Genomic DNA, 25,853 nt, shown 5'->3' on the forward strand with positions numbered 1-25,853 from the left:
GGAATGTTAATATTTCGTGGGTCCTCATCATCGTCCTCAACATTTACGTTGTAACACTGTAGCACGCAGCTCAGCTATGTCGCCCATTCTGGCGGAAGTACTTCCATTGGCTCCTGGGGTATTTTGAAGATAACTACTTTTACTGCCTGTAGTGCATCGTCAAAAGTATCCCACCAATGAGCTTCAAATGTGAAAGTTAATAGAAATCCCTCGTGTAAGACATCTCATTCGCTCCGACCATGGTGGAGCTCCGTCTCAGTATACCAATTCATGGGTATGACATCCAGGGTATGATAGAATAAATGTACCCATTCGGGTTGTGGCTCTTCCCCATATACCTTGCTCCATTCCACGACGTGTGTACATGGATCATCCCATCCATCATATTTGTATACTAGCCATATCTACGGTTTCCCAAATCATAGGTGCATCATCCTTCTACATTCGCGCCAGCCTTTAAAACTTCCCTGATGCCTACCCCACCATCTTGCGGGTGTTTCACGCAGTGCCCATTTCAGAGCATCGAACCGCTGTTGTTCTGGTATTAATCTTTCAAATTTGTTTAGGAATTCATCCGCTGCTGTTAACCATCATACATAAGCAGATCCCTTACCTCTATTGTCATGCAGCGTAGTGATCTAACCATCATGTTGTAATTAAGCATGGTTACTTCGTGCACCCGATTCTTCCATCATTCTATTTCTTCGTCTGAATCTGAAGTGCAAGAGCTTTCGCACTCCCATGAAATCCTACCATCTACAGTCGAGTTCACCCAATCCTATTCTCATGTAGTTATTTTGTAGATACAATTGAGATCATCATCACTATCATTTCCGTGCTCTGATTCAATGTATCACGCTCCTTTAGCTAGATCTAGCGGTACTATTATGCATAGTGACTTTTTTCTCAAAAATCATTTTGTGCTTCTTCATATTTATGACTCCATTCATATCGGTGGCCCAGTCTATTCCTAGTAGCGTGGGATAGGGATTGCTATCATCGACAATCTCTATCACTTCAAAATCCACCTATGCACTCGCACATTCAATATCCACCGTTACCCCTTGCAATCTTCCCATGGGCAAGATCTTCTGTTGGTTCACTATTCGTAACTAAATAGGAGACCATTGTAGTGTGGGTCTGCCCATTCGTGCCCTTGTTTCTTTTGGCAGTAGATTCATGTCCAATCTGAGATCCAGGATTCCCTGATCCATTTCATACTCGTCGATTTGCGCAGCCAACCTAATTTCCCTTCCTGCGCGCAATGCATGCTTTCCAATTTTTTGAACCACACGAGGATCTCCTGACCCTACGCACTTAGTGATAAGTTCTTGTAGTCATTTTACTGCCTTGCTATCACGTAGTAGTTTCATGCATGTCTCTGGAAAGGTAGTGAGCATTGAAGGATGCATCCTTGGTTCTATTTGATCCTTACTACCTAAAGTGGAGGCCTCTGTGAAGCTCTTATTAGCTTCCATGAATGTCTCCTTCATGCATTCTAAATCAAATTCGGGTTCCTTTATAGGAGCCTTGTGAACCCATGCACTTTTTTCTGATTGCTTACCTTTATCATCGCCAGTGGTCATACCACTCTTGAGCACTATGTTTACACTTAGGTCTTCTCCGCGTGGCTCAGACCTCATCATCTGCAAATTCTAAGTCGAAGGAGACTAGAGTACCCTTTTTTCGCGCAACCTCACTATTAATGTAGGGCAGTCTTCTGCCTCATGATCAAACTGAGTACAGTATAGACATGATGTCCTTGTTGGGTTTATACAATCATGGGCATAGTGCCCTGGCCCTCCGCAATTGTAAAAAATTAGTTGTCTGCAACCCCTTCGTGGTCCCATTCCCCCTCAACCTCGTCCACGCCCTTGAAATCCAGCACATGCCATTCCTGCATTTGGGTCGAGAGCTCGCATTCTGGTCTGCACCTTGTAGGCAGGAGTCCGATCCACCATTAGTTCGTAGCTTCTGCTGGTATGTTCATCATGGCCTACCAACCTGCAAAAATTACAAAACAATTGTTGGGACCTCTGCAGATACTTCTTTAATATATGATGTTAGTGTCAATATCTTCACACTGCCATCAGCGATGAAAATTTCTCCTTCTCACATGCATGTTAGGTGTCTCATTCAATCATATGCATTCTATTATGTCATCGATCAACTGATGGCAGTGGTTTAATTTCAGTTTCTCTCATGTCATATACCTGTTGGTTTGTTCAAACCTCTTTTCAGTCATTTATAGTCATTTCAATCCATTTCATTTATAAAAACCAGTTTTAGGGTTTAGTTTCACTAGGTCTTAGGGTTTGTCATCATGGTCATCCAAGATTGAATAAAAAGGTCAGCAGGCACATGAGGAGGATAAAAAGGTTCATATAGTCATGAGTTTACTTCGGATACGCTGAAATAAAGTTTTTTCACCTCCAAAATCTGTTTTGAGGTGAAACAAAGCATTTGTACTTCATGGTTTCATTTCATGTAAATTATGTAATTTTATGGTTTTTATATGTAATAATTCTTCATAAGTGTTCCTGGTGACCTGGTAACAATGTCAGCTTTTGCCATTACAAAAGGTCCATGAAGAGAGTAAGTCCACCTGCAAAAAGTCAAAATGTCCAAAATTTAGAAAAATAGAGTATTTTTCAAAAGTGACAAAACTATAGAAAAGTGGGTTTTGGTTTATGAAAAATCAAAAGAGGAAAGTATAAAGGGCCAATTCATATATTTATTCATTCCTTGTTTATTGAAGAGCTAAGGAGAATTGAAAACGCAATTTTGAGCCAAGGGAGGAAAACAGAGGAAATTTGGCAAAGAGTTGTTGGCGTTGCACATTATTTCCCTGGCGCTACACACTTATTGCAGTTTCACAGTGTTAATTTGGTATGGCGTTGTGCATTAAACTGGCACTACGCACCTGTTGGAGAAGCCCGAAATTTCCTCAAATTTCCTTCAAACTTCCTTAAAAACGTTTTGATGCTTGTTCTAAGTAAGTACATCATTCTTCCTTGTTTTGAAGAGTAATGTTTGGTTGCTAGGGTTGTGTTTGGTTTCTGTTAGAACAAACTCTAACAAATTGTCAAAACCAAACCATAAATAATTACTAAACCACTTCTCATAGGTTATCAAAGGTTGTTTTTGTTCTCTCATACTCCATTCACAGTGAGTTTTCCAAATCCTATTCCCTATCCCACAATCATCAAAGTTCACTCCTTAAAACCCCACTCTCATTTACAAAACCCTAGCCCTATTACACTATTCCCTAAACCCTAAACTCCCAAATACATCTTCACTACACCCACTTCATTACTAAATCCCTATTCCACATTCTAAAACCTACCCATTCCCCTCACTCCCCCCATTCCCCTTATTCCCTAAAACCCAAACATTCCCTCAAGCAGTCACATTCCCCATACATCTCCCTTACCCTATATTTTAAAATCTCTTCATACTCATTTGTTCTCACTACAAACTTTCATTTCTCATCACTTATCACATCATCAAAAGACCATGGAGAGAGACTCAGACTATGAGAGGGAGGAGGAAACTTTCAGTGACACTTCCAGAGAAGCACACGTCCCAACAAGACCACACAAAGGGGGAAAGCACATCCGGGAGGAACCTATCAATCTCACAGAATTGCTTGCTTGTCCTCTTGCTATATCTAGTTTTAAACATTAGTCTTGCTATGAGTTTTCTGACATGGTGGAGAAGGTAAAGTTTCATCATGAGCTTGCCCGGTTGTTTGTCACTCATATACATAATGGCCAAGTGAATCTTGCTGGTGTCTCCTTCACCTTGTCACCTACCACCATCTCTGAAGCAACAAGTATCCCTAATGTAGGTGAGCAATGGAATAAAGGGAAGTATGTGGACAGAGAACATTATGAGCCTTACATTAAGGCTGGATATCACAGCCAAATCAGTATAGTATTTCCTTTCAAATACTTGGAGAACAGTTTTGTTCCTCTTATGAAGATTATCATTAAATATTTCACCTGTGAAGGAAGGTTTTCCCACTTGTATGAATATCATATCAGGTTGTTGATGCACTTTACTAGGGCGAGGATGATGAACCTTCCTTACTTTATATACCGAAACATTGAGAAGATGGCCCACTATATTCAAAGAAAAACTTTTCCTCAACAACTCAGTAGCATTTACCACTTCTCATTGATTAAGATTGTTGTCTTTCACCAGTTAAATTTGTTAAAAATACCATGGGAGACATTTATTGCTAATGAAATCTTCAAAGGCCCTCAGGTGGTTTCATCAGTGCCTTAGGAGGAAGGAGGACCATCAAGACAGCTAGGTGTCCATAAGACCGAGACTATAGGTGTGCCAGTATTTGTTACTTATGAGAGAGGTAGAAGGAGTATTTTTGCTGCTGCCAGGCGAGTACTATCTCCACCAGGAGTGGAAGGGGTCTCGCGTCCTTCACTAGATTATAGGCAAATGCTATCTCCACTGGGGGTTGAAGGGGCTTTGCCTTCTTCTCCAGCTATACAGGCTGGCCAACAGTCTAAGAGCAGAGACAAAGGGAAGCAAAAGATGCATGAGGAGAGCCCTACTAAAGGGAAAGACAGAGAGTCTACTTTGATTGAGGAGGATGTCACTGACTTGGGCTCTCAAGGCTTAAGAATCAAGTACATGATTATCAAAGAGAAGGAGGCTGAAAGACAAACCTTATCACTTAACCCTGAGAGGGCCAAATGGATCATTAACTATCTTGAGCATGGAAACAAACAATTGACAGATAAGCAAGCTATTATGGAGTTGCAGATGATTAGGGAAGATAGGCAAGAGGCAAATAAAACAAAGGTCGAGATGACCTCCCTTGAGCAAGAAATTGAGAATGACTGAGAGACATGGTTGGAAAGGGTGAACATTCACCTTGAGAGGTTGCTTGAGAAAGCCAACAAGGAGAAGAGAATGCTATGCCATATGGCCTATCATTACTTAACTTGGGACAAAATTTGCAAAACAAGAGTAAAGAGGCTAAAAGCCAAGCTAAGAAGAGTTTTGAGCAAGAAAGAGCATGATAAACTCAAGATCTTGGTTGAAGCATCATTAGCCTAGAAAAGATCTAACAAGGATCACTCATGCCAAATTTCAAGGAATTTGGGGCAAATTTTGTCATTTTTGAAATTTTTAATGTAAAAAGCAAGTTTTTCCAATAGGTGTGTAGCGCCACTGGCGCTACGCTTTTGATGGAGGCATCTTCTTGCAAAATGGCTTACATATCTAGAATCAACATGGAAAAATATGTAAACCTAGAAATAGTGAGAAATTTTGGACAAGGTCTTGGTCACCAAAAGGGAAGAAAATACCCAAAAAGTGCCCTCCCTGCCACTTTTTTGGTACACAGGAAGCAGTATTGGGAGAATCAAATTTTGGAGGGGAAAATGAGCTCCAAATCAGAAAAATCAAATTTTCCAAAAATTAGACAGGTAGGGCTTTCCAACAAGCCAACTTGCACCTAATTTGGACACAAGGAAGGTCTCCAAAACTAGCCCCGAAATGGCGCTACGCATTAAATTTTTGGCGCTACACATTAAACTAATTTTGCTAGTTTTGCTTAAATTTCCAGATTTTCCTAGTTTTCTTGGAAATTGACTTTTTCCTCATTCCTTGGTAATTTTATGCATGTTAAATGATGAATTTGATGTAAATATGGATGAAAAACACCTCATAGGGTAGATACATCAAGTCAAAGGTTGTTTTGAACTGAATGAATTGGTTTCCTAAGTTTTAGAGGCAAGCTGTTCCACTGCCTACTTTTGTGTTCCTAGTTTAGATATGGTTAAAATTACTCCTCTTCTCATGGTTTCGACCCCTAATATCTAGCTTGAGTAGTTTCCTTTCCTATATCATGTACCTTTTGATTCATTTGTAAAGGTTGGACTTTGGTGGAAGTGGTGGCACTCATTGAACATTTGTATCAGCAGTTTGGTAAGGAATAAAACCAGGTTTCACAACTATTTTTGTGGGATTCTTGTGATAGAGAATTTATGTATTGTTTCTTATTTGTAATGAGATTTTCTTATGTTTTATATGTATCCAAACCTATCTTTCTCTTCTAAAACTAAATAAATCAAGGTAAATGGAAAAAATTCACTGTTATTCTTTGTCTTGGGAATGCATTTGGTTTTCAATGTTTTCAAATGTTTGAAGAGGATTCATAGTTTCTTTATGCCCTCCTCAACTCCCCAGCTTTCTTAATCTACCATCTCAATCCATTTCTAGTAAATAAGCATTTGTCTACCTCACCCCGTAGAACATGATTGTATCCCTGAGTTGATTTCCCAGACCCATCTCCCTTCTCCAATTGATCCAGCAACCAAAACCTAAAAATCAAACCAGAAACCCTAATCTACTATACCTAGCCTAAAATCAGCATTCATTTTAGTCATCTCAAGATATAATTGCAACTATCCTCATTGAGATTGATAAGGAGAGAGCCCTCTCCCGACCTGGTAGGGCTAGCTACCAGGTTAAGCGTGGTTTGTAGTTATCCTAGGATTGTCTCCCTTCAGCCTAAGGTCAATCTAGGTTCTAAAAGATGACAATTATCCACAGTGTGTTTTCCTCCTATCTGATAGATCACGCACCATAGTGTAGGCATCGTGTTGGGTCCTGCTTGTGCCTCAGGTCCTAATGGCATTGGACCTCCTCCCGACAAGTAATTCATGAATACTGGACAGTGGTCCTTGTCATGCCCCCGGCCTTTGCATTTTATGCACCATACCTCCTCGCACACCTTTGGCCAAGGTGTCTTGTCCTGTTTCAAACTCTTCATCTCCAGACATAGATTTTGCAGTTGCGCGTGGATTTGTTGGACTCCCAGACTAGGGTCTTGTATAGGGGTCTCATGCAATCTCATTGCCATCTCCAAAGCTTTGGCCTCGGTGGAAATTTTTTGTTGTGACAGTGCCATCCTTAAATGCAGTGTTAGTGACGCTACAAACCATGTGCGATGTTGTCCATCCGTCAAAGCCATGCTGGCTTCACGAATCATACTCTTCAGTCTTTGGTCCAGATCCCAGGGGGTCTCGCCCTGGAGCATCACGATCTCCTTAAACTCGATAATTGATTGTGTCTCCGAATTTGGCCTCCTAAATACGCTGTTCAGTGTGGTATGGATTTCTACGATTGCTACATTTGGATGGTCATTAGAATGCTTGATGTATCATGTTAATGCACAATCCTGCAACGCGCTTACCAGCGTAGCCTTCTTAATATTGTCATCCACGACTCCTTGTGCTTCCCATACTACCCTTACCACGAACCAGAATTGGTCTGGATCTTCATTCCCTACTACTCTGAATGCCGGTAGCTTGATCGCACTCGCCACAATGAACTGTGGTGGTGGCAGAGGTTGGGTGGGTGGAGATTGAGGTGAGGAGGGTGAGACGGGTGGCGGTGTAGGTGGGGGTGGTAAGCGCGGAATTTTCTACCTTATCAGACTGACTATGCTTCTCGGAGAAACTATCGCGAGCTCTTCCTCCCTTTCCTGCGAGGGTGAAATTAAAGAGACTAGTTTCTAATTCTTCACTACCTCTGCTTCTGTAGATCTTCCCACTTCGCATAAACAATAATTTATTTGCATAACCCACTTTTTACACAATAGCATCTTAATCCAAGTGTTCAAACATTTAATATACTTACTCGCAGTCCTTTGAGGAAGTGTCATTTTGCCTCACCGTAGCTGATGATCGTATCTACCATGAACTCAGTGATAAATCCTCCTATAATTCGATCCAACCAATGGTCCACATCTCGTGCGATCTTATCTCCTTACGATTCTAGTATGCACACTAATTCTAGAGTCCACACGATTGATTTTTTTAGCCTACACCTTCCCTAACTATCTGCTAGATTTGCGATCCACTCATACAACTCAGATGGAAAGGATGCAAATAATATTTCATGGATTTCTGTATATAAGTAGCACTCCAACCACTGTTCCTTAGATCCTAGCGGATTCCTATTTTCCTGTGCCGCGAACTAGTGAATATTATTGTACAACCACCCTTCAATTTCTTTCTTTGTTGGATTCAAGTGACACGACATCAAACATCCCTTATGCAGATCTCAGTCCTGGCAATGAACCATTTGTTGGCTTGTAGGGGTTTAACCCAGGTTCAGAGGTGATTTAGGCAAACAAATCCCAGTACTACTGGCCCTTTCGGCAATAGTCTGTAGAGCGCATACTGATATCTCACCCAAAGTAGTATGGGAGGGTGCTAGAACCAATTTTTCACACCCTTGAGATGTATGATGATTTTCGGTGGTCTGCGGTTTGACCCTACGTACACGTCGCTACGCGCACCTATCGGTACCTCACAGCCTGCGATGCTGCCTTCGCGCAACCCTATTCGGGGCTCTATCCGCATTATTACCTAATCCCTTACTATTAACCCAATATTAATTGATCACTTAGCTTATCTGTGTGTGTTTAGTTATACTTTAACAGTGTTCATCATTCATACAAGTGCGCGCGATAAACAAAACAGTGCAATTGAAAAATATATCAACCATATAATAACTCAAAACAGATACACAACTTTTGGAATCAAACTTCTCTTTATTATCTCTTTCCCTAGTTATAGACCTAACTTTACCCTGCACACTAAGCTGCAGGGGTCCGCGCACTCAACTAAGGACTCTACTAGGCCTCTGCACACTCAGTTGCAGAGCCTCTTCCTCCAACTACGACCCAAATCACTTAGAACTTTATTCTATGCTCGCTATCTTCTAGACTTCATCCATGAGCATCTATCTCCTCCCTTACAACTTAGAGCCTCGCTCTATTTGTACAATCCCATGGTCTGCGGAGCATGGGTAGGCTGACATTACTTTACAAACTTAGGGAAGACAACCTTATGACTCTAATATACAATTTGCACTCCGCGCCCACAATTCGCAGAGTATTACAACATTATTTGACCAAAAATTAGGCTTTGAGCCCCAAAACATGTTGTGGGAGGATTCCATGCCCAGCATGTAGCAAGCATCTTGATTTGCTTCTTTAGAGTTGCAATATCTAACTCTTTTTTCTTTATCACTTCTTCGGTTGCTTTTGTGTCTAAGGGGTCATACCCAATTTTTACTACCAAGTCTTCTAGGAACTTAATTCTATTGTCCTTTGAAAATGATGAAATTCTTTCCATCTTCAACTAGGACTGACCATTTGAAAGGGCCACCTACATTTTGAACAAATTCATAGAAGTGTTGGTTAAAGTGGATGAAATCATTTCACCTTTTTGTTTGTGCATCTCTAGTTGATCAATACGATGGACATTCTTGACATCAAACACAAAGGAAGTTTTCTTGTAGTCTGCTTGAGTGTGAGGCTCTATTATTTGTGCCTCCAAAAATGCCATATGCATTTTTCCCTTCTCTGAATCAAAGGCATAGAGGAGTCTGCCTTGTGGAGTTGCACTCTGTTTCAAAAACTTAGCATAGGTGCTCTTCTTCAGTATTTCAATTGTGGTTTTGATATCTCTGAATGTATCAAAGTTTGTTTCTTCTTTTTCCCCAATCACATTTGTAGAGGAGGAAACATGAAGTGACTATTGCCTTTCAGAAATTGGAGTGCAGGAAAAGATTGCCCTTTAGCTAGGGATGAATCTGAAATATCAATTATGTTTATCAATGTCTGTTGTGTTTATCCTTTATCTATGTCCATATGTTTCCTAGGCTTATTCCTGTACTTCAAACTGAATTCTTTCATGGAAGTATCAGTCCCTCGTGACTGATCTTCTGTGGATCTCTTCCCTGTTATTCCTTGCTCTTTCTCTTTTCATTTTTCAATCCTTTCTTCAATATTTTTTTTCCTGCTGCCTTGGAGTTTTTGCATTGGAAGAGGAGATTACTTGCTCCTCAGCCTCCTGTAATGTATCTGGCATCCATTCCATCTGATTCATGCATTTCTCAATTTCGGGCCTTTGAGTGTGGATGCAGGTAGTGGACTTGTTTTCCACCCTCTTCTTAGAAATAATTCCCCATGGTTCGTAAGACCATGTGAAACTATGGGTGAAATTAATTTCTCTTAATCTTCTATCTACCTCCTCTCCTGTAGCTCTATTGTTGCATATGAAGGGAACAATTTGGGATTTGATCCTGAATTGGGACTTCTTCTTGGCTAGTACAAAATGCACCTCATCTGCATTAATCATCTGTCTAATGTTCCCAGTGCAAAGATCCTCATGGGTAGGAACCCTGGCAGTTTGAAGTGGCCAACTCACAGCCATACACTTTTATTTCAGTGTAATTTTGGTACATGTACCAATCACCTATTCTGGCTTGATCTATTAATTACATAATCCTCTTTATTTGTTCATTGGTCTTGGGCTCTGCAGTCGTATTGTGGAGGCTCATTTTTGGGTGGACAAACATTTCCACAAATGTCTTGTATCTAAAGTCTTTTTGATCTTTCATTACTAATGTTGTCCAGAATATCATTGATTGAGGTTCGCCTACATCATTCATTTTGCTTAATGAAAACTGGAACCTATCTGCCTAAAAATACACAAACACATATACCAACACTGAGGAATAATGAAACACTTCATCAGTGAAAAAATTGACAAGCTACTCATGGATGGCATCTTCTAGAAATTGGCTGAAGTTGAAAAGGAAAAAGGGCTTGGATTCTGTTTAGAGGATACATAGGAAAGATATAATAGCTTCATCGAGGCATTGGTCTAAATAATAGCCAAGTAAATAGGAATGAACTGTGGCAATATGTCTTGTTCTATCAGGGAAAATAGAGGAAGAATAAGGTGGATTCTTGCTTGGCAGAGGTGTGTTCTTAGTCATGAAAAGTTCTAATGTTTTGGCTCTCTTAGAAAAATCAAGTATTTGGTACATTTCAATCAAAACTTCATGGGAAAAGGGAGTGGTCCCTTCAACAACCAGGAGCTCCATCATCTGCATGATGGACATGGCATCAATTGTGAATAAAGTATGTCTTGTTGGGGCCATCAGTGTCCTTTGCTATGGGTTGTAAAATGAATGACACTTCCTAATTAGTTCTGGGCAATTCTGTATTTTAGGGAAGATATAAAAAGGCATATTAGTGTCCTAGAGGCCTATGTCATCCATATCTTCCATGAATTTGTCCTCCCACCAACAATATGTATCAAACAAATCAAATTCTGAGAGAGTTTCATGGATCTTCAAATCTCTTTCAGCCAATGGTAGGTGATCTAAATCCAATGGTGGGTGTACCATTGTGTTAAATATTTATTATTCCTTGTTATTTGGTGCCATGGCAGTCTTCTCTGAAGCTTTCCTCTGAAAATTGTCATGTGTTGAACCTGTAATAGAAAGGGATAAAAAGAAGTGGGATTTCAGTGAAGGAGAAAGAAAAGGGATTAACCAGAGACGGGATTCAAGAATAGGAAATGGTAATTGTTGTAGGAAAATGAGTTATCCTGTACTGTATTGTTGTTCTTTGGCTTCACTGTGCATGCTCTCTGATGGCTGAATGAAGTGGAAAGACACCTGCAAGTGAAAAATAGCAATTAAAATTTGAAATCGGCATGAACTGGTGGTTTTATGACTTGGAATAGTGTCGTTGGATTGGTTTGATTTGGCATGGATCCATTGGCTAATGGTCCAACCCATTGATTTCTCAATGACGGGTACAAAAGTGATTGGGCAGATGGGATGAGTGTGTCGTGAGGTGGCAGGGGTATCCAATGGTCAAAAAAGTGAGTGGTTTGAGTAGTATCGAAAATAACTTTTGGGGGGCCCTAGGGAATGGTAGGTTGTATGGGAGGGGGGGTTCGAATTCATGAGGGAATGACACTTAAGGGGGTGTAAACTGCCGACTTCAGACCCCTCCTTCGGGATTAACTTTCGGAGGGTGAGGGGGGGCTAGAAAGGGATGAGGGTCATTGGATCAGACGGAGTGAGCAGGGATGGGGTGATAGATGGTGGGTAGACTAGATATGATGTGACGGGTGAGTGTGGTGGTGGGGTCAGGATATAAATGAGGGGTGGACTATAGAGATAAGGGGGTAAATAATAAGGTTTAGGGGGGAATGATTATTAATGTGACATAAGAGCCCTTCCTTTTAAATTTCTTATCCTGACCTTGGAAAAGAATGGAAAATTTTCTTCTAACCTTAGGAAAATATTGGAAAATGTTTTCCAACCTTTAAAAGGTCCTTTAGTATCCTTTAAATTTTCTTTGGATTTACCTACCCTTGTTCTATAGCCTAGCATTTTTTTTCTTTTCCGTTTGTAGGGTGCGCTTAGACTTGTAAACCCTTTCCTCTCTTTTTTTTTGTCTTTTTCTTTTAAAATCTAATGTACTTTATCACTTATTTCTTCCCTTGGTGCAGATGAAATAGTTGAACCAAATTTATTTTCTACCTAGCTATTGATTTGCCAAGATTAAATTGTTTGGAAAATATTTATTTTCTAAGCTATCAACATAAATTAAAATTTGTTCAATCATGCTTAGACTGTATGATTTGAACAACTTTTTTGGGGTTTTATTTTGTTCTTTTTCTTCTTTTATTATATACCTTCTTTTCATTTTCTTTTATTTTTTGTCAAATCAATTGAATATTGAAATATATGAACAATTTGAAACCTGCAAACTGTGAAATGCTCAATCACCTTGAGATCCTATAAATTATAAGACCCTAATAGGTTCGAGGTTGGAATTTTTTGTTTGTTATGCCACATCAATCAAAATCATAAATAAAATAAGGCAAGGTGAAAGGTAGTGTATCCCAGAGCATAATTTGAACCAACCTACACTTCCAAAGGAAAAATTCCAACCAAGATCAGATATAGACAGTTTTCCGTGAAATTTATTTCAGTATAGAATGAAGCCAATTTCCATCATTCATTTCTTAATGTTAGAATAATGCAGAAATGGAAGAAGCTTGAAATGTGATAGGTTTGTTGAGTTGTTTTCTTAGTTGTTAGGAAATGATCTCGATATATGTGATTTATGAGATGTTGTTCTATAAGTAAGTGGTTTCTAATGTAACCAAGTTGTAGTTGAGTCAGAGTGTGTATCTTCTACATTTTTATTCCATCAAGTCTAGTGATCACATAGTTATATAATGGGACACATTGTGATGTAATTGTAATGAGCCAATATGATTAGGCTTTGGCCTGAATTAATAGAAGTAATCCGCGGCGTTAAACTCTATATTTTCTATTTTGGTATCAAAGCTATAATGGTGAGATCCGAGAGATAAGATCTGGGTTGTTTTGAGTGATTAAAATTTTTATTTTGTCTGAAGTTTTACTTTTAAAGTTGCCAAGTAGTGGGCGAATCTGAGATTCTTTTATTCTATTTGATCATTATGAAGGATTTTCGAAGGAAACCTCTTTGGGGACCATGCAGTTGCAAACTTGTTGGATCAGTGTGGCATCCTTGATATTTGTGGCTAGTATCCACCAATGGTTGGATCAGTGTGGCATCCTTGATATTTGTGGCTAGTATCCACCAATGGTTCGTGAATACGTCAGTGAAGAAGGATCATCCATAAGGCTGAGATTCGAGAGGCAAGAACTGGATTCTTTCAATCTAGATATGCATTGTTAATGACAGTTGTGAAGTCGTTTTATGCCTGTTTTCCTTAAGATTCGAGTGAATATTGTGTGTGAACAAGTGTGATTATTGAGGGCATTCCTTCTGTGTGAAGATTGTGTAGACAAATCTGTGTGAGATCTAATTTGATGTGATTGTTGGGTTATTGTGCTTGTTTTGAATTTACTAAGCTCAGCGCCCAAACCATTGGGTTGCTCGAGCTATGTTCTGGCAATGAGGTAGTGACCCTCGTTATTTATAAACAATAAATTTTTTTTTTCTTCTGTTGTTCATGAAAATGTGTTTAGAAAAAGTGAGAAACCGTTGGTGAAATTCCCTATGGTGGCTACCGTGGAGTTGAGCCTGGCATGGTGTTATTGCAAAAGAGCCATGATCTGACAGCATAAATATCAGTCATGATCTGTGGGGTTTGTTGTTGGAGATAACTCTCCCTTGGTGGCTGGGATCTGCAAGGAATCATGCGTGTGGCTGAGATCATGTAAATATTTACCAGTGTTATGGTTCAAGTAGAGGTACAGATCTGATCTGAGCTGAATATATGCAGTTATCGAAGCCAGATTAGAGGATGTAGTTGTGATAAGTAATAAACTCAGATGTGAGCCCATATTGATGTTATCATCCCTGGTCGTTGGTCCCCTGCGTTCGTGGAGCTGTGGGTAACCACAGGAAGTCTTCTTGTTGTGGGTGAAAACACATTTAAAAATGGGAGAAGTTGTCCATAAAATTCCATGTTATGGATTTTAGTAGTGGAGTTATCTTCCATCAAGATATAGTGAATTTATTTTTTGTTTGCAAGTTGTTGGAATGGTTAAGGCTAAGGTGTGTGTGTGGAGTGGTGAAATTAATCTTCTGTTGTAATTTTTTTTGGGTGTTGCTACATGCTAAATTGAAAAATGATAAGTGCATTGGAAGTTCCGCTCATGCTTGAGGTTTTAGAGTAAGCTTGTTGGTGAGTCTCCTCATTCTACACAGAAGACCCCATGGGGAAAAACAAAGACACCATGGTTTTAAGGTCCCATTGAATTTTGAAAATCCACAACCTTATGGAGCCACCGCACAAATTTTATCCTGGTAGTTGAATTGTTTTTATAGAGGTCATATAAAGTTCTTTAAATATGGTGAAGGTCTTTGTTTAGAAAAAAAATAGTTGCTTTATATAATGCTCTTTTAAGAGTGTTGCATGAAGGAAAAAAGCATTAGAAGTGTCCATTAAAAAAATAACACAAGGGAATTAAAGCGTATTTATTTTCAGTGGTAAAGAACTTGTACAAAACCATGAGGTAGTGTCGTAACTACGTGTTAATGGGCAATGTGAAAATTAGTGTGAACGTTGGTGAATAAGTGCAGATTTGTAGAAGCATGTTATGTGGAGGAAATAATTGATTAGTACACTGATTGTGGTCAAACAAATCGTTAGCTGGTTATGGTCAAAGGAATTAAGAAAAAGATAGGAGAAAGCACAACAACAATGGGTCAGCAAAAGAGAATTAAAGAGTTCCAGAGATAACTGAAGCAATCAAGGCAAAGTAATCAAAGGGCAGAACGTGAATGCTTAATAGAAGTTCTACAACTAGGTGTAGAGATTGCAGAGGAAAAATCTAAGGATGACTCAGCAACAACTGATGAACCGAAGAAAAAGGAATTTGAAATAAAATTTGATAATGGATATTTGTGTTATGAAAATAAATTGTAGGCTATCTTTGAAAATAAGTAGATTGATAAATTGTTGTTTGCTTTTGATGATCAAGTGGTTGATGAGAACTTTATTGCAATAGTAGAAGCAAAAGCAAAAGAACATGAAGAGGAAATCATAACAACAATTAAAGGGGCAAGAATAATGAAAAAAATAATTATGGTGCCGAGATAAAACTTACTGAAGAATGGCTTCAAAATTCCTTTGAAAAGATTGATAAAGGTCTAAAAGATGCAGCTGGCATTACATGCTTAATGGTGAAGTCTCTTGAAAATGAGAAACATGGCGAGTGAATAAATAATTTAGATGGCATAGAAATGGAAATAGTGGTGGACACATTTGAAGAAGTTCACGGTATTAGATATCATTTTTGGGTTTCAACTGCGTTAAGTAAGTCATTCATCTATGACCATTTCCATGAGAGGTAGTCGTAACTAATTATTCCTCATGATTTTTGAATAGTCCATTTAGCATTCATTGCATCGGATGATGCTCACAGGGATGAAGAAGTGGATTGAAACTATTGAAATGATTATGGAATTTAGACTTCTGTGATCCATAACATTGTTTAGATAATCTTCGGCGAAATCACATAACCAATCTTTTGTCGACGCGTTTCGAACCAACCAGTGTGGTTCATTGTCAGGACAAGTTGAATAACCAATCCGGCTTAGCTTGTTTAAATAGAGTGTGCAGAGACTCCAACGGCTAATTTTGACCTAATGACCCTAGTCAAACCACTAATATTCTTGTTATATTTAATTATTATTATTCTTAGAAAATAGCTAAATCAGGTAAATAAATTAAAAGAATTCATTTGTTAATTTAAATAAATGCATATGTATATCTATATAATTTATTATTTTTAGAAATTAGCTAAATCAGGTAACTTATATATTAAAAGAATTCATTAGTTAATTTAACTAAATGTATTCGTTTAATAATAAAGGTATATGTATATCTAAAAATGAATAATATATAAAATCTAAATAATCCCTATTTATTATTTAAATATAATGGTCATTGAAATTAAATTAATAAATTATAATAATTCATATTTATTAAATAATCTATATTTATTATTATTCCAATCCTAAGGAGAGGGAAGACAGAAACCCTAAGACCTAACAAAAGGGGAATGAGGAGGCTAGGAAGACAAGGCTGGGACCCAGCAACTGCTAATCTTCCAGCCATCATCCCTATTAAGATTGTTCGGCCTTTTCTCAATCTCCAGGGCCTCTCCTTAATAGGGATGATGGCTGGAAGATTAGCAATTGTTGGGTCCAGCCTTGTCTTCCTAGCCTCCTCATTCCCCTTTTGTTAGGTCTCAGGGTTTCTGTCTTCCCTCTCCTTAGGATTGGAATAATAATAAATATAGATTATTTAATAAATATGAATTATTATAATTTATTAATTTAATTTCAATGACCATTATATTTAAATAATAAATAGGGATTATTTAGATTTTATATATTATTCATTTTTAGATATACATATACCTTTATTATTAAACGAATACATTTAGTTAAATTAACTAATGAATTCTTTTAATATATAAGTTACCTCATTTAGCTAATTTCTAAAAATAATAAATTATATAGATATACATATACATTTATTTAAATTAACAAATGAATTCTTTTAATTTATTTACCTGATTTAGCTATTTTCTAAGAATAATAATAATTAAATATAACAAGAATATTAGTGGTTTGACTAGGGTCATTAGGTCAAAATTAGCCGTTGGCAATATAGCCGTTGGAGTCTCTGCACACTCTATTTAAACAAGCTAAGCCGGATTGGTTCTTCAACTTGTCCTGAAAATGAACCACACTGGTTGGTTCGAAACGCGTCGACAAAAGATTGGTTATGTGATTTCGCCGAAGATTATCTAAACTATTGAAATGAATCACATAGCATCAATAACCACTTTCGAGGCTTGCACCCGGTAACCAGGACTTCCTAGGAGATTACCCATCCCAAATTGCCTCTGGCTCAAGCACACTTAACTGTGGAGTTTTCCACACAATTAAGCCCACTTAGCTTGCTACCCCATTTGCAAAACCTTAGCAAGTATTGTGCCTCATGAACCATTCAAGTAGAGTTCCCTTCACTCTTTTCGAATTGAGTATTGGGGTTTTCGTAGTGCATTATATTAGATATCATTTTTGGGATTCAACTACGTTAAGCAAGTCATTCATCTATGACCATTTCCATGAGAGGTCGTTGTGATTGATTAATTTCCCATGATTTTTGAATAGTTCCCTTCGCACTCATTGCATCGGGTGATGCTCACAGGGGTGAAGAAGTGGGATTGAAGCTAGTGAAATGAATCACATAGCTTCAATCATCACTTCGAGGGCTTGCACCCGGTAACCAGGACTTCCTGAGAGGTCACCCATCACAGTTCACCTCTGGCTCAAGTGCTCTTAACTGTGGAGTTTTCCCCACAATCAGCCCACTTAGCTTGGTACCCTGTTTGCAAAACCTTAGCAAGTGTTGTGCCTCATGAACCATTCAAGTAGAGTTCCCTTCACTCTTTTTGAATTAAGTATTGGGGTTTTGGCAGTGCATTATATTAGATATCAATTTTGGGATTCAACTACGTTAAGTAAGTCATTCATCTATGACCATTTCCATGAGAGGTAGTCATAACTGAGGAGCCTCATCATTGGGTAATTATATGGGCATTAATTCACCTTCTATATTAGTCAAATCAACTCTTCTCACAACTTAGTACATGTTTTGATTATATTTTGTTTAATGGGATGAGTTAAAGTGAGATATTATGCCTAGTGGACTAATATGCATTGAATGTAGGTTTGGAAGGGAAATTCAAGGAATTTTGGCAAGACTAACATTTGAAACTCAAATGGGACAAGGCAGAGAGGTTGTAGGAGGTAAATCCTACTCATTTACTCCTCCCCCATTTGAATATTCCTCCATTAATCACACCAGCTCGGAGTGCAAGAAACCAAGTCATGAACATCAAAAGGCAGCCGAGCAAGTGATACACAAAGAGTTATCTCATCTCTAGTTTGGGAGCCGAGCCTCCCTAGATTTAAGGAAGTATATTTGGAGACTTTAGTTGTATAAGTAGAGAGGCCTAGAGCCTCATTAGGATTTGAATTTTTGTTGTAAAAACACTATTTATTTTCGAGCTCCATAATTGTGGAAGACATTGATGTAATTTTCTATTCTGATAATGAAAATGAGTGTTTTCTTGATTCAACACTGAGTTAACTCAGAGGGCTAAATCTCTTGGGTTAGGGTCCAACCCTATCAAAAAAGGATCCTCTTCTTGTATCTGTATGCTTAGCTTAGTTTCATAGATTCATGGTTAAATTGTCTATAGAAGTATTTGATTGCAAGTATTGTGGATTTGATTAGTGTTTATTAGTTTGCTTCCATTTGTTCTTTGCTTCAGTTGAAGGTTAGAAGAGATAAAAGGAGCACCACAAAGTTTTCAGTACGTGTCTTGGCCTCACCTCTTCCCTCAGGGATCATGATTTAAGGAAAAGAACCTTATGCGGCCCCAAAAAGACAAATTTCCATTTCCTCATGAGATTTAGAGTATACTGTACAAAAGCCAACATTTGATCTTTTTTTAAAGTGTAGGATTTAGTTGCCATCTCTTCCATGTTCAGTATTTCAATAGATCTCATCAATGATTCTGTTTTATTCAACAATTTTCCTCATACATGAAGTAGACAACTAGTTTAATAAATTCTGCTTTTCTAACTGTTTTGGAGAATTTAGCATCTACGGATAAACACTAATTCACTAGACAAGTAGTTGTGCCTAGAACAACAGTTTAAAGTGTTTTAGACTTTTCCTATAAACAATAGATAAGATGAGAAGATAGAAGGCCTACCCGTAGTTCCGTTTTCCTCTCGTCTCCCTTGTATCGATTTCGTCGCTTCTTCTCATACTTAATCTGCCTGAGAAGTACCTTGTAAACACAACAGAAGACAAAAACCAATCAAAGCATACAATCTATTGAATATAAGTGAAAGGAATCAGATACAATTCACACATATAAGCATTATAAAACAATACAAACCTATGGTAAAAAGGATCGAACACTTTATTATATAGAAGAAGGAAATACAACCATTGGTGTTTGATTCAAGCCATTCCTCTAGCTTGGATCCCATCCACATCACATCAAAATCATGACAAACTTGTAGCATCACAACACTTGCTTCAAAGCCAAATATCATAGTAGCATTATCTACTTATAATTCAACATAGTCCAGCCCTTGATCACATAGATGAGTGGTCAATTTATAGGAGGACGAAGGAGGTTTTTTCATTAATGGTGGTATTGAATGGCCTTCCATACTTAGAATTAGTTCCATGGAGGAAGGGATGAGAGGATATGATGCACCTTAACTAATTCATCATCCATTTTCGAGCTCATAGGAGTTGATAAGTTAGGGAAACTTCTAGATGACTCCAAAAGATAAGAATATTCCCCAAACCCTATGTGAATTTCTCTCATTCTCGCCTAGTGCAGGTTAAAGGAAGCCTAAGTGCTCTGTAGAGCACCCTGGCAGTGGACTCGACTGCTCTACAGCACACCTTCATAAGGTCTTACCTGCGTTGGTCCCTCTAGAGGCAACCTCTGGATGTCTTCAAGTCATGAAATTGTCTGGGAGTGAGGCATTCAAAGGGGTGACTTGTTTAGGGCATGAAGCAACTGAAATTAGGGTTTGATGAGCCCTAAAATACTGATCTCAATGTTTGGATTGGATGTGCCCAAATGGATCTGTAACAACTACCCCCTAAAGCATGAAGTCAAAAAAATGCCAATGTTGAAAGAAATGCTTTACGATGTGATGAGGAGGTATCAAAGTCGAAAGTGACCTGCATCAATTACAATACATATATTATGATATTTAATTTTACATAAATTGCTGAGGGAAGGCATAACCATGCTCAACTTATAAACTTTCATTACATGTACATAAACAATCGTCTACAGATATAGACCCATGATCAGAATGACTATCAATGTAAAGCCATTGTACATATGATTTAGTACTCCTGATATCGCAACCTGGATGGATTAAACTAGATCTGGGGTCTTCAATCTCGTTCAACCGTTCACTCAAGTACGAGTCTAACCATGTGAAAATGTGATCTGAAGTCGAACATGGGAAGACACCATTTGAGTACTAGCTAATGATGTAAGTTGTTAACAGATGCGAGAGAAATCATCGATAATGATAATGATACTCATAGTACTATAGTACATTCTGCATGGTGTGAATGGATGATTTGATGTCGAACACCTTACAAAGTCTTTTGGTCGAAGGCCATTCATGTATGCGTATTACCAAAAGTGAGAAACCTTCCATTGATGCATGCAAGCCTCAAGGTATTGAATGGGTGTTTCTAAGTCAACTTCTTGGATAATGAGTTTATGTCGACAAGAAGCAACTCGTCGCAGGAGGGCCTTTATGTATCCCACATCAACAACATGAAACGAGTGTAATGATTTTAGAGATGGAATTTGACTGATGACAAAAGGTTTAGGAATGACAGTCATAAAAATGAAGGTTTATGGTATTACAACAGATGAATTTTGACTGAATGACTTATCTTGAGCATGTCGGTGACACTAAAGTAAATTTGTAGCATTGACCCAAAACAAAGTGATGGATGGTATGATATACCAATGGTTTGATAACCATCAAGCTAATAATCCCACCCAGATAGTCACGGTGATGGAGTGAAAGTGTCATGTTCAAGAGCGACCTACTACCATAAAGTAGTTTTCCCCTTTTCCCATTTTCCCCAATCATTGTTGATCAGTGCCTCTTTATTTTTATCAAGCTCGAGGAGGATAACATATGCTTTTTGTATAATTTCACCCTTTAGGTGAATCCATCACTATTTGATGTTTTAGCGAGTCTAGCCAAGGTGAAACTTAGTCTTGTCTGGATGGACAACTTTGTCGCTCTTTGATGTTTTAATGAGTTTAATGACAAAGATAACTTGGTCCTTTTCATGTTTAGAGAGTTTGAAAAGGGACAAAAAGAAAACTTCACAAGTTATTTTTTGTAAATTAATCTCTCAAGTCCGAAAAAGCATAAAATAATACAAGAGAGATGTCAATTCCAATCCGTTAACGAGCTGGAAAGGACAAGTGCTCAACTATTTTGAGAAATATTAATTAACTATTTTGAGAAATATTAATTAACTATTCTAGTGGTTTGACCAGGGTCATTAGGTCAAAAAGTAGCCGTTAGCATTATAGCTGTTGGAGTCTCTGCACACACTATTTATTCAAGCTAATCCAGATCGGTTCTTCAACTTGTCCTGACGATGAACCACACTGGTTGGTTCGAAACGCGTCGACAATAGATTGGTTATGTGATTTTGCCGAAGATTATCTAAACAATATTTTCATATTTAAAGAGTCTGAAAAGATCTTAATGAGGACTCCACTTTGAGGAACGAGTGGTGTCTAGGATAGCAACTAGTTGCAGTGATGTTGGAACTTCTCAAAACATGTTGATTTATGTGAAGAGGCTGCCTAATAAGACCACTCATTGCAACTATTCCTCAAAAAGGGTAAAACAACCAAGTGAAAGCGTATGATCGGCCAAGTGGATGGTGGTGATGGGATGAAAACAACCAAGGCTCATTTGACGAAAGAGGCTGATAAAATGGCAATCATGAGGATTAAAAATGGAAATGGGTTCATTTTTAGACAAGCTTGAACCATAGGGAACTATGCTTGGATTCAATTTTATGTTTACACAAGTTTGAAACAAAAAAACTATGCTAGGATTCAATTTCATTTTTACACAAGCTTAAAAGTAAAAAACTATGCTTAAGATTGGTTTACATGCCCACAGCATGATGAAAGGGAGAGTCTCCTGTAACCAGATGGAAGTTGTTGCGGTGACGCAGGACAGTTATCCAACACCTATTTGGCTTCATCCAGATAGGGACAAAGGTGAATGGGGTGATTCCCTTCACATAACCTACAGGGAAACTTATATTTACCACTAGGTGCATGCCCCCAAGCTTCATTACATTCACCTAAGTAGGTTGATCATGGCTATTAGGTGGGTGGAATGAAGGTTCATTTACGAGATCAAGTGAAAGACTCGACTGGGATTTTACGAGATCCTACTCAAGGAACTTTGCTCCAGTGGAGCTTGTTTCATTTTTTAATGAGCTTGACACAAGACAAAGAACGCTACTCAGGTTCCTTGTTTCATTTTTTAACGAGCTTAACACAAGATAAGGAACTATGCTCATATCCTTGGTTTCATTTTTAACGAGGTTGACACAAGACCAGGAGTTGTCCTCGTACTCCTTGTTTCACTTTTTAACAAGGTTTATACAAGAAAAAAACTATCCTCATAGAAGTTGTTTCATTTTTTGATGAGGTTCACACAGTAAAAGAACTATCCTCATGCTTAGATCACAACTAATAACAGGTCATGAAGGAGAGATCTGGTTCCAATGCCTCTAGTACATGATGTACAACATCACTGAATTGATCATCAGATGATGTAGGCATGGAACATTGCCACATAATTAACCCATGGCAAGCATGATACCATTGGTACAAAAGGACCATTTAGGGAAGATGGTTGACCGGAAGCCATATTTGGACCAGGAAATGAAAGTTCGTTAATGGTGATTATTCTGCCTTCATACGGGAAACAAATCACTCGAAAGAGTGTTGAAAAATAGCTCCCATGCCATCAACATAGTCGCACCCAAGAAGTAAATTGTAATCTAAAGGTCCTGGGACTACTATCACGTTCATATAAACGATTTTTCCTCGCAAAGTAATAGGAAATTGAGGAAGGATCCCTAATGGTTGACTGGTTCCTCTATTAAAAGACAACATATTCTCGGTAACTGGCACAAGTGGTGGTGAACTGAGCGCTTTCCAAGCAGTTGAGGAAAGGATACTCACATATGCACCTTCATCTCTTATAGTGATAGATACAATCATATTATAAACATATACTATGATCTAGAAAGGCACATAAGAAGGAAGATGAAATCCTGCCAGTCAATTCCAGTCAAAGGAAGTGACCAGACTACATGGAGGGGGTATCGTAAGAACGGGAGAATTAACCCCTTGAGATACGAGAGTGGAGGATTTTCCTCCTGTCTTGATGGAATAGGAGGACTGCTCCCAAGCTCATTAGAATCTGAAGAAACAAGAAGAACCTGAATGGTATCATATTCACTCTCTTCGGGAAAGGTACGATTAGCTGAAGGTGAAATCGGGTCAACTGTTACCTCGACCTGTTGATTTGGGTTGGGTATAGAGTCATAGGATTCACTTTCAGAGAGAGTGGGTTTGATCAACGGTTGATTTTGGTAAGTCAATTCATCAACTAGTGAAGGATTGAGGGAGATTTTCCTGTAACCAGGTGGAAATTGTTGCGGTGAGGTAGGATGGTTATCCAACACTTTTTTGGCTTCATCCAGATAGGGACAAAGGTGAATGGGCTGATTCCCTTCACATAACCTACATGGAAACTTAACCTTACCCTTCTTTCCATGAAATTTACTACCACTAGTTGATGGTGTGTCACCAGCATGATCTCCAAAAGTTGATGACACAGGATGATGTGAACGAGAAGACCATTCTTCTAAGATCTAAGGAATATCAAGACAATTTCAAAGAAGATGGTCTCCCGCAAAAAGTTTGCATGGATATCAAACTTTGTGAGGCTTGATGGACGGTTTCTCATCAGATGTCGCATTCAAATCAATGGTTGCTTGATTTCCCCTCTGTTGAAATTGTTTCTTCTTCTTCCCTTTCTTCTTCTTCTTATCCACCTGGTTACTAGTACCAATACTTTCACTAGGAAAAGAGGAAGAAGGGGAAGAAGAAAAAACCAAGGAAGAATGTAAAGGGTCAACTTTTGGGTCAACTAGAGGTTGATTTTGTCCAGTTCGAGGTGTACTCGATTGTAGAGAAATCACAACATTTTGAATGAATGAGGTTGAAAACAACCATACTGGCAAGCCAATGGTAAATCTCAGAAGGGACAATGTAGCCATATAAGGAGCACCAATATTTCTAAAAGGAGGAAAAGGACTAGGATTCCCATTAAAAGTAATTCCTTGATCGGTAAGCTCCAAATTTGTCACCATATGTTTTAACCTAAGATCAACTAAGGAGGTAGCATGGAGGATGTTATCCGTTGTCAATTAATTTTATTTTAATCAAAGTAACATAACAAAACAAAATAGGGATAATCTAGGCAAAAGGTTTACCAAGCAACTGTGAACCGCAGAATACCTCTCGGTGAACCAAGAAGTATGGGCAGGTAACCTCGCCGAATGTTGTGTTTGGTGTATCATAGTGTACAAGGTGGCTGACTCGGTTACCTAAGGATGGATAGCAACCTAGTGTTGTCCTCCCATATATACCCGAAAGTACGTGGAGGCCCAATCCGTATAAGCGTTGTCTAATACAAGACCGCATAGTGAGAGCATTCCCATATACTTTACGTATTGTAACACCACCCTATATACCTGAAGCTACATCGATGAGCTACGATATACTCACATACGTAGAATGAGGTATCACACTCGGGATTCATTGTAGGCAATTTAGCGACAACTGCTTTGTTTTACGACGCTGGAACACGTCTCTAGCCTAGAACCACTAAATGTTCGCGTTGATGACAATGCCCCCATTAGGTAAATTGATGTTTATTTTAAGTTGATCTTGCTTAGTAATTTTCCTTTCAAGTTCAAAACATGATGTATTCTAAAATTCCTAGGAATGCAACTATCATGATAAGCATTCTTTCCATTCAATTTAACGATGAAAATCCTAGCTACTTAGGGATAGAGTGATCAGATTTCTTTTGATCAAAGAGCAAAGAGCATAATCTAAATGCAATTTCCCTACAATATTCCTATAAGCACATAGAAAATATTTTCAATGCAACATGCATGTATTTATTTTCAATTCCCTTAATGTAAATATGAACAAAAAGGAAATATGCACATACAATCAACCAATATTTCATATGAACGAAGACTTTTATGACAGTTCAAATTCGAAGGAAGAGAAGACTTTATGAAACTTTATTTCGAATGAAGATTAATCAATTATATCCTAACTTTGACTATTGATCGATAATGACAAACAAAACATGAAGAAACATTAATCAATCCAATCAAAGTTGGGCTAGACCAAGAGATAAACACTCATTTTCAAAGACATAACATTCATTGATCAATCAACAAACAATAAAACAGAGAAAATTTGGTGAAAACTCTTTCCAAAGGTGGGAAACTGATCCTAGGAGGATCAACATAGCCCAGAGTGGGAGACAGTGCACTTCATAGCACTTTCCCTAAGTCAAGGATGCTTTGCAGCACATTGTGTCCCTCACAAGCCTTCGCTGGTGACAATAAGCCATTTCAAGAGGCAATTTAACACAGTTTTGACCAATTTTTTAATGTAAATGGTCGAATTACAATCAATGAACAAAAATAGAGTCTACAAGGATGTCTTAGGAGGTGGATAAGCTACTAGGAAAGAGGATACTTCCCCAACGGAGT

The sequence above is a fragment of the Pinus tabuliformis genome, chromosome X, assembly GCF_031772625.1.
Source record: "Pinus tabuliformis cultivar Carrire ecotype Pingquan chromosome X, CPIR1, whole genome shotgun sequence".
NCBI classification, from domain to species: Eukaryota; Viridiplantae; Streptophyta; class Pinopsida; order Pinales; family Pinaceae; genus Pinus; species Pinus tabuliformis.